Source organism: Orycteropus afer, unplaced genomic scaffold (assembly GCF_000298275.1).
Source record: "Orycteropus afer afer isolate SDZICR_OR568_19922 unplaced genomic scaffold, OryAfe1.0 scaffold00541, whole genome shotgun sequence".
NCBI lineage: Eukaryota > Metazoa > Chordata > Mammalia > Tubulidentata > Orycteropodidae > Orycteropus > Orycteropus afer.
The window spans coordinates 117,725-126,214 of NW_006922128.1; the positions used below are offsets into that span (position 1 = coordinate 117,725).

At 54.5% G+C, this 8,490-nt stretch overlaps 1 protein-coding gene across 1 annotated transcript in view; it reads left to right on the forward strand.

The window, feature by feature from the left end:
* The first annotated feature begins 7 nt into the window (after nt 1-7).
* Nucleotides 8-8,490, forward strand: part of TENT4A (terminal nucleotidyltransferase 4A) — a 51,144-nt gene continuing 42,661 nt past the window's right edge. The window contains exon 1 of the mRNA XM_007955801.1: nt 8-117. The gene's annotated coding sequence lies outside the window, so the exon portion shown is untranslated. The remainder of the gene's footprint in view (nt 118-8,490) is intronic.

Consider the following 8,490-nt stretch of genomic DNA (forward strand, 5'->3'; position numbering starts at 1 on the left):
CAACTACCTGCTGTCGGGCAGCCACGCGGCCGCGCCCGGCGGGACAGGGCCCGGGACCCCGGCGCCACGACCCGGCACGCCGTGGAAGAGCCGCGCGTACGGCCCGGGCATCCAGGGGTGAGTGCGGCTCGGAGCTGCCATTCTGGGGGGTCGTCATCCAGATGTGAGTGCCGGCCGGGGTGCATCCCGGGGGTATGCGGCCGGGGGGTGTCAGCCTGCAGGTCGTCATCCAGGGGTGAATGCCGCCTGGGGTGCATCCAGGGGGATGTGCGGCCCGGAGGTGCCATTCTGGGGGTGTCGTCATCCAGGGGGATGTGCGGCCGGGGTGTCGTCCGGAGGGTTGTCATCCAGCGGTTAGTGGGGCCCGGGGTGTATCCAAGGGGTGTCATCCAGAGGGGTGTTCGGCCTGGAGGTGCCATTCTGGGGGGTCGTTATCCAGGGGCGTGTCATCCAGGGGCAGTGTGCGGCCCGGCGGTGTCATCCTGGGGGTCGTTATCCAGGGGTGAGGGCGGCCTGAGGGTGTCACTCTGGGGGGGGTATATAATCCTGGCGTGGGGCGTGTCATCTTGGGGATCGTCTTCCAGGGGTGAGTGCGGCTCAGGGTGTCATCCAGGGGGATGTACGACCCGGAGGTGCCATTCTGGGGGCCATAATCCAGGCGTGAGTGCGGGCCCCGGGGTGTCATCATCCAGGGGTGAATGCAGCCTGGGGATGACATCCAGGGGGGTGTGCGACCTGGAGGTGTCACTCCATGGGGCCATAATCCCAGTATGAGTGTGGCCTTGAGGTGTCATCCCCTGGGGTTGTCATCCAGGAGTGAATACGGCCTGGGGGTCGCCATCTCAGGGGCCAGGGGCGTTCTGTAGTGGTGAGTGTGGCCTGTGGAGGAGAGGGAAAGGGGAGTGCCCTGGGGGGAGCTGCAAGGGGGTTTCATCCAGGGGTGAAAGCAGCCCAGAGGAGAGAGGGCATTATTCAGGGGTGAGTGTGGCCCAAGTGGGAGATGGGTAGGGGGCACCATAAGCCTAATCTCCTGGGAGAGAGACATTATGGGGGAAAGGCAGCAAGGAGTGGGGGTGCAGGAGGTGAAGGGAAGGGGAGTCGTCAGGAGGGTTGGGAGGGGGCGTCATCCGGCCGTAGTGCTCAGGGATTGGCCCCTGGGGGGCTGGCAGGGAGGGGGGTGTTACCTTGGGGGGGAGTGGAGGCTAGGGGCTGTCATCCGGGGCTGCAGAGGGGTGCAGACAGGGCGCGTCATCCAGAGGGTAGAGGGCGGCGTCAGTAGGAGTGCGGGCAGTGGGTGGGGCGTCATCCTGGGGATGTGCAGGCTGGTGGGGGGGTTATCCCTGGGGAGAATGAGAGCCAGAGGGAGGGTTCGTGGTCCTGTAGGGAGTACAGCATCAAATGGGGTGAGTGCGAGATGGGGGGGTACGCCATCCTGGGGTGAATGCGGCCCTGGAGAGGCACGTCCTCCCACCAGCTCCCACCCCAGGACTTCTCACCCCAGCCCTACCCTGGGCCCTGCAGCCCCCAGGCCTGCCCTGCCCCTGCCTGCTCCTGATTTCTCTCTGGGAAGGATGTAGAATTTAAGGCCAAACCACAGCCGCAGTAAAAAAAAAAATTTTTTTTTTTTTTAAGAATTTTGAACTCTTGATGTAAGTGAGTGATGGGCCCAGATGGCAGAACCAACAGTGCAGGGAAGGGGCTGTGGAGCCCCAGTTGGGCAGGGTCCATTTCCTGCGTCTGGACACTGGGACGGAAATGAACGTTTTCCTTCTCCTCTGTCCCCCACCCGGAGACAAGTTGAGGGCATTTTCTGAAAGCGGGGTACGGACGGGAAAGGACTCTGATAGCAGTTAAAGAATGTTGTGGCGTTGCCAGAAACTGGATGGAGTTCATTTTTTTCCTTTTTAAAAAAGTGCTCATTAAAAAATGACTAATTGGTTTTGTAGTGATAACAGTGTAACCAAAGTGAATTTGAAAGTGATTTTTTTTTGGGGGGGGAGTTGTATGCTGTGATTTAATTTTGTTGTGGAAATTTTAAAAGTTTCTTTTGCAGTATTTTGAAACTGGCCAATAGCATTCAAAGGAAATAATGTTTACCATTCACACGTGTCCTTTTAAGGAGTAGCACACCACTAGAAAATGCCATCTTTTTCAGAAATATTCTCACTGCAGCTTGGAGGGCATTAGAAGCCCTTTGTAGATGCCATTAGCCTCTTCACACACTTGCGGTAAGATGGGTGCTGCCCCTTGGCTTTCCCGGGGTCTGGAAACAAAGTCCTTGTAGGTGAGTTTCATGTCTGTGTTTCAGGGCTTTTAGCGGCAAACTCTCCTGGCGTAATTTCACGCTGACATAAAAGGCTGTAGGTATAGATTACCTTTCAGGGCTTTATGGGCTTTAGGGAGCTCTGGTGGTGCTGTGGTTAAAGTGTTGGGCCGCTAACCAAAAGGTTAGTGGTTCAAACCCACCAGCCACTCTGGGGAGAAAGATGAAGAAGGCTGCTTGCATAAAGATTGACAGCCTTGGAAACCCTGTCCTATAGTGTCTCTGTGAGTCAGAATCGACTCAATGGCAGCGTGTATTTTGTGTCTTAGGGTCTTAGAGACACCTAGACACCTACCAAAAGCCAAAACCAAGTAGATCGCCCCATCTTTCCGCAGAGCAGGTGATGAGTCTGAGCCATCACCCTTCTGGTTAACAGTCATGTACCTTAGGCACTGCGCCCCGGAGCTCCTTCCAGACACCGCTGGGTCCCCGCCACCTCTGGGTATCGGGGACTGCTTTTCCAGGAAGCTTTCTTACCTAGTAGGGCTGCTTGCTTCCGCTCTGAGGTGTGGTAGACGCATGTACGTGGACATGACTTGACGGTATTGCTGATCCACGTAGGCCTGTGTTTGGTCACGCCTTTCACCTGATTAGGGTCGGAAGCATTGCGTTCTTCCCTGCCTCCTGGGCTTGAACTTCAGACCTGCGAGGGTCCGGGTTCTGCCCTTCTGCCTCCGCTTTTTCCCCTAGAACTTTCTGAGGAGAGGTCCCGGGGAGCGGGGTTCTCCCACAGTGTGGCCACAGGCCTGATGGCTTGAGGGCTCCTTTGACAGGACTGGCTGGTTGCTTTCTTACTTTTGTTTTTATCGTGATCTGGGTGAAAGGTTACAGAGCAAATTCACTTTCTGTACACCACCTCACAAACACTTTGGCTTGTGACATTGACTACAATTTATTCCAATGCAACAGCTCCCCCTCACTTCCTCTCCATAGTTACCTCTTCCCTGTGTCCTTCCCTCCATGTACTCCTGCCCCCTGAGCTGTCTCCCTGTGCATACACAGCCCTTCTATTCTCCCATGATTGATCTCTCCAGGGAGTGTATCTACCTCAGGTAAATGTTCAACTCATAAGCCTGTCTTTTGTTTGGCTGGAAGCCACAGGCGTGGGTTCAGTTCCAGACCTGAAGGGCAGCTAGGGGTCATAGTCTCAGTGGTTCCATCAGGCTCTATCAGAGCAGCAAACCTGGTCCTTTTTTTTTTTTTTTTTAATGATTTTGAGTTTTGTTCCACATTGTTCTCCCACTCTATCCAGGATCTCCTACATAGATTCCTCTCCGAGTGGTTGAAAGTGGTAGCCGGGCACCATCTAGTTCTTCTGGTCTTGTAGTTGTATAGGCTGAGGATCACATGGTGTACCAGTTGCTTGGACTGGTTGTTTCCGTGAATCTTTGGTTTTCTTCATTCTCCTTTGCTCTGGATGAGGAGAGACCCGTCGTTGCATCTAGATGGCTGCTTGCAAGCTTTTCAGATCCCAGTTGCTACTCGTCACAGTAGGAGGTGGAAGGACCAGCTGGTTTGCAGTCCCAGATCTGGAAAGGATGCTGTTCTCCACCAATAGGGAAAGGCGGGCCGAGGTCCCGCTTAGAGAGAGCTTCTGCGGTAAGGATGCAGGAGCAGCGTCTTCTGTCCTCTAACCTCACAAGGGCAGAGAGGCTCCCCAACAACACCCGCAGCCCAAGGCTGATTCCTACGAGGCGGAGGGCAGACCTGCTGCCACCCTGCAGCCTTTTCCCCAACTCTCACACCGGCCGGCCCCCCACCGCCCTCTCTACTTTTCCGCTGGGTTCAATAATTCGTTGCAGTGGTCGCACCGAACTCATAGATGATACTCACGATCATCGGGTTTATCAGGGAAGCCGCAGGTTACGGTTCAGACTCGGGAACGCGCTCAGGATGCAGTTCTTCGGCCAGGAAGTGCACCCCTCTGCATGCCTGCAGGCACCCCTCGCTTTGGCCCTGGCCTCTCGGCCTGCCCTCTGCCCTGCTCAGGCTCGCGTTACAGAGCTCTTTCAGCTCCGCCGAGAGGTGCACCCCACTCCGCCAGCCAGCCTCCTGCCCGAAGGCACTCGGCTTTCTTGCTCTGAGCCAGCAAGCCCTCCACTCTGTCTCGTGCCAGCCTCTCAGTGCTGCCGCTGCCGCCGCGGCCACCACCCCTCTCCCGTGACTGCCGCCATCTCAGCACCGGGCTCTTGGCGAGATGACACGCTATGCTGCTGGCTGCTTTCTCGGATGACAGCGAGATCCCCTTCCGTCTCTGGGAGGGCTCATCGCCTTGTTTGTACAGTCCCAGCTGCACGGGGCACGTCTGCCTCACTTACACTGTTGGCATGCTGTCCACGCCTGTTGGTGGGCCGCAAGCCCCTCACGTTTGCATGGTTCCACCTAGTCATCTGGTGGGAGTCCCAAAGACCACGGCTGGCAGGGCCCCAGTAAGTCACTCACTGCCCCTGCCCCGCTCCTGTGAGCAGGCCCTGGTGGAAGCCCATGTCCTGTGTCATTCGTGGCAAGTCCACCAATGTCTGTCCCATGCTGGCACCTGGGACGGGTGGCAGGAGGGCACACTCGCGTGGTCCTGACCCCGGAGCCCAGGCTTCCTCCTCTGAATGCTCCCTGCCAGCACCCCCCCCCCCATACAGGCCACGCCCCGAGGTCCACCAGGTCCTGTCCCTTCAGCCTCCGTCTCTCCCTGCCCTCCTCTGGCCCTTGTGGTGACTCCTGGTCCATGGTCCCAGGGCCGCGGATCTTGTCCTCTCTTGGATGTCCCAGCTCCTTACTCCGTTCCTGCCCAGCAAGTTACTCTGCTGTCCAAGGCTGGTCAGGTGGCCCCTACCCCCTCTGGACCCTGTGATGGGCCCCCTGTTCCCCAAACCTGAAATTCTCAGGGGAGCCCCCAGGGTGTGACCTGCCCCCGTCTGTCAGGGTGCCACCCCCTGTTAGAACGCAGTGGCCTGGTGGGGGAGTTCCGAGTGGGCTCTGGCATTCACCCCGTGGGGCATGCTGCCTTGCCACTGGCCCTCTCCCCGTGGCCCCCTCTGCCTCTGCAGCCTGTCTGTCTCTCCAGGCACCCGGGCAGCCGCCTGTGGTCTCTGTCTGGAGCGGCCACTTCCTGGGCCTCTGGTGTGCCCAGGGCTGCGCCCCACATGCCCCACACTGTCCCAGCCTGCAGAGGGCAGGTGAGCGAGAGCTGCACACAGCCCGGCCCGACCCTGCTGTGCTTCCGGTTTGGGTGACCCCTGCCCGTGTTCAGCGGGGACATTTCACGTCCTCCCTGGTGACTCCTTGACAGCACTTACTTTCAGCTTTTACGGGTTTCTATGGAGAAAAGGCTGCTCTCGGCCTGCAGTTGGCGCTGAGCTCCGGAGGCGCGGTCAGGAGCACGGGCGGGCCGCTCTCGGGTCCGTGCCTGCCCACTCTGCGCTGCCTTGTGGGGGAGATCCCACGTGGCCCGTCCTGAGCAGGGCTGCGTGCCCACATGGCCACTGCTTGGCAGGGAGAGGGCTGTAGACGCCTTTCCACTCTGTCCTGCCCCCATAAGGAGGCACAGAGAGGTGTGTATGACGTCCACCTCCAGGGGGCATGGGGGCACCTGTGGGCCTCATTGGGTGCCCAGCCCCTGACACTGCAGCTGGAATTCACAGAGGGAAGCAGATTGCCCTGCTGTGGGGACGGTCTCTACACAGCTGCCCGCCCTGACCTGACCCCCACTGGGCCTTCGCTGCTGAGTAATTCTCCTGTCTGCTCCCTCCTGCCTTCACGCCCAGCTGGGCCCTCTGCAAAGGGGCGTCGGAGGTCCCGCCAGCAACTCTGTTAAGTGGACCAACTCAGGTGTTAGTCTCCGAGCTGCTAAGATCCCTGCCCTGCTAGTAGGGGACAGACGGAGGTAGATGGGGACAAAGGGATGAGGGGACGGGCAGAGGTAGATGGGGGCCACAGGGATGGGGGATGGGCAGAGGTAGATGGGGACACAGGGATTAGGGGACAGGCAGATTTGCCAGATGCAACACATCGTCTGATTTCTTGACTGCCGCTTCCATGGGTGTTGACTGTAGATCCTAGTAAAATGGAATCCCTGACAAGTCTTTCCTCCACTTACTGTGATGTTGCTTATTGGCCCAATTGTGAGGACTTTGGTTTTCCTTATGTTGAGGTGTAATCCATACTGCAGATAGTAGTCTTTGATCTTCATCAGTAAGTGCTTCAAATGGTCTTCACTTTCACCAAGCAAGGTTTCGTCATTTACATACTACAGGTGCTTAATGAGTCTTCCTCCAATCCTGATGCCTCATTCTTCTTCTCCATAGAGTTTAGCTTCTCAGATTACTTGCTCAGGATACAGATTGAATTTGAATAAGTATGGTGAGAAGATACAACCCCGACGCACTCACTGCCTGTTCCTGATACGCACCTCCACATCCCTGTGTCCCCATCTACCATGCAGTATCTTCTTGTTCTATTTGAACGACAGCCTCCTGGTCTGTGTACAGGTTCCTCACGAGTACAAGTAAGTGTTCTGGAATTCCCATTTTTCTCAATGTTATCCATAATTTGTTATGATCCCTACAGTCAAATGCCTTTGCATAGTCAATAAAACACGGGTAGACATCTTTTTGGTATTCTTTGCTTTCAGCCAAGTTCCATCTGATATCAGTAGTGATATCCCTCATTCCACGTCCTCTTCTGTGTCTGCCTTGAATTTCTGGCTGTTCCCTGTTGACATACTGCTACAGCAGATTTTTACTTATTCTCAGCAAAGTTTTACTTGTTTGTGACATCAATGATACTGCTCTATAATTTCCACATCCTGTTGGATAACCTTTCTTTGGAATGGGCACAAATACCGTCCCTACCGCTCGGCCAGGGAGCTGCCTTCCCAGTTTCTTGGCATAAGTGAGGGAGCTACTCCCGTGGTGTACGTGTTTGTGGAAACATCTCAGTTGGTATCCTGTCATTTCCAGGAGCCTTGTTTTTCGCCAATTCCTTCAGTGCACCTGGACCTTCTTCCTTCAATGCTATCAGCCCTTGATCATATGCCGCCTCCTGAAATGCTGAACATCAGCCAGTTCTCTTTGGTACAGTGACTCTGTGGATTCCTTCCATCGTCTTTGGATGCTTCCTGCATCTTTCAGTATTTTGCCCGTGGCATCAGTATTGCAACTAAAGGCTCAAATTTTTTCTTTGGTTCTTTGAGCTTGAGAAATGCTGAGCGTGTTCTTGTCTTTGGGTTCTCTAACTACAGGTCTTTGCACATTTCATTATAATAATTGATTTGTCTTCTTGAGCTGCTCTTTGAAATCTTCTGTTCAGCTCTTTTATCTTGTCATTTCTTCCATTTGATTTAGCAGCTCTCCGCTTGAGCAAGTTTCAGAGTCTCTTCTGGCATCCATTTTGGTCTCTTCCTTTCCTGCCTTTTTAATGGCCTTTTCCTTTCTTCATGGATGATGTTCTTGATCATACAACTCGTCTGGTATTCTATTACTAGTGTCCAATGGGTTACAGTATTTTTCAGATGGTCTCTAAATTTAGGTGGGATATACTCAAAGTTATATTGTGGTTCTCATGGACTGGTTTTAATTTTCTTCAACTTGAGCATGAAGTTGCATATGAGCGGTTGATAGTCTGTTCCACAGTCAGCCCCTGGCCTTATTCTAACTCATGTTGTGCTCCTTGTCTCTTTACACAGATGTAGTTGATTTGGGAGGTCTGGTATTGTGGTGGTTAAAGTATTTGGCTGCTAACCAAAAGTCAGTGGTTCAAACTTGCTAGCTGCTCCATGGAAGAAAGATGAGTCAGTCTGCTTCTGTAAAGATTTACACCCCTGGAAACCCAGTGGGGTTGTGATGAGTCTGGCTCAACTCCATGGCAGTGAGTTTGGTTTGCTTTTTAGTCTGTCTGATTCCTGTGTATTCCATCTGGCAAGGTCCACTGTATTATTGTTGTCCTTAGGTGCTGTTAAGTCAGCTCGACACATAGTGACCCTTTGTACAACAGAATAAAACACTGCCTGGTCCTGTGCCAGCCTCATAATCCTTTCTATACCTGAGCCCATTGTTGTAGCCACTATGTCATTCCATCTTGTTGAGGGCCTTCCCCTTTTTTGCTGACCTTCCACTTTACCAAACATGATATCGTTCTCCAGGGAATGGTCCCTTCTGACAACATGACCAAAG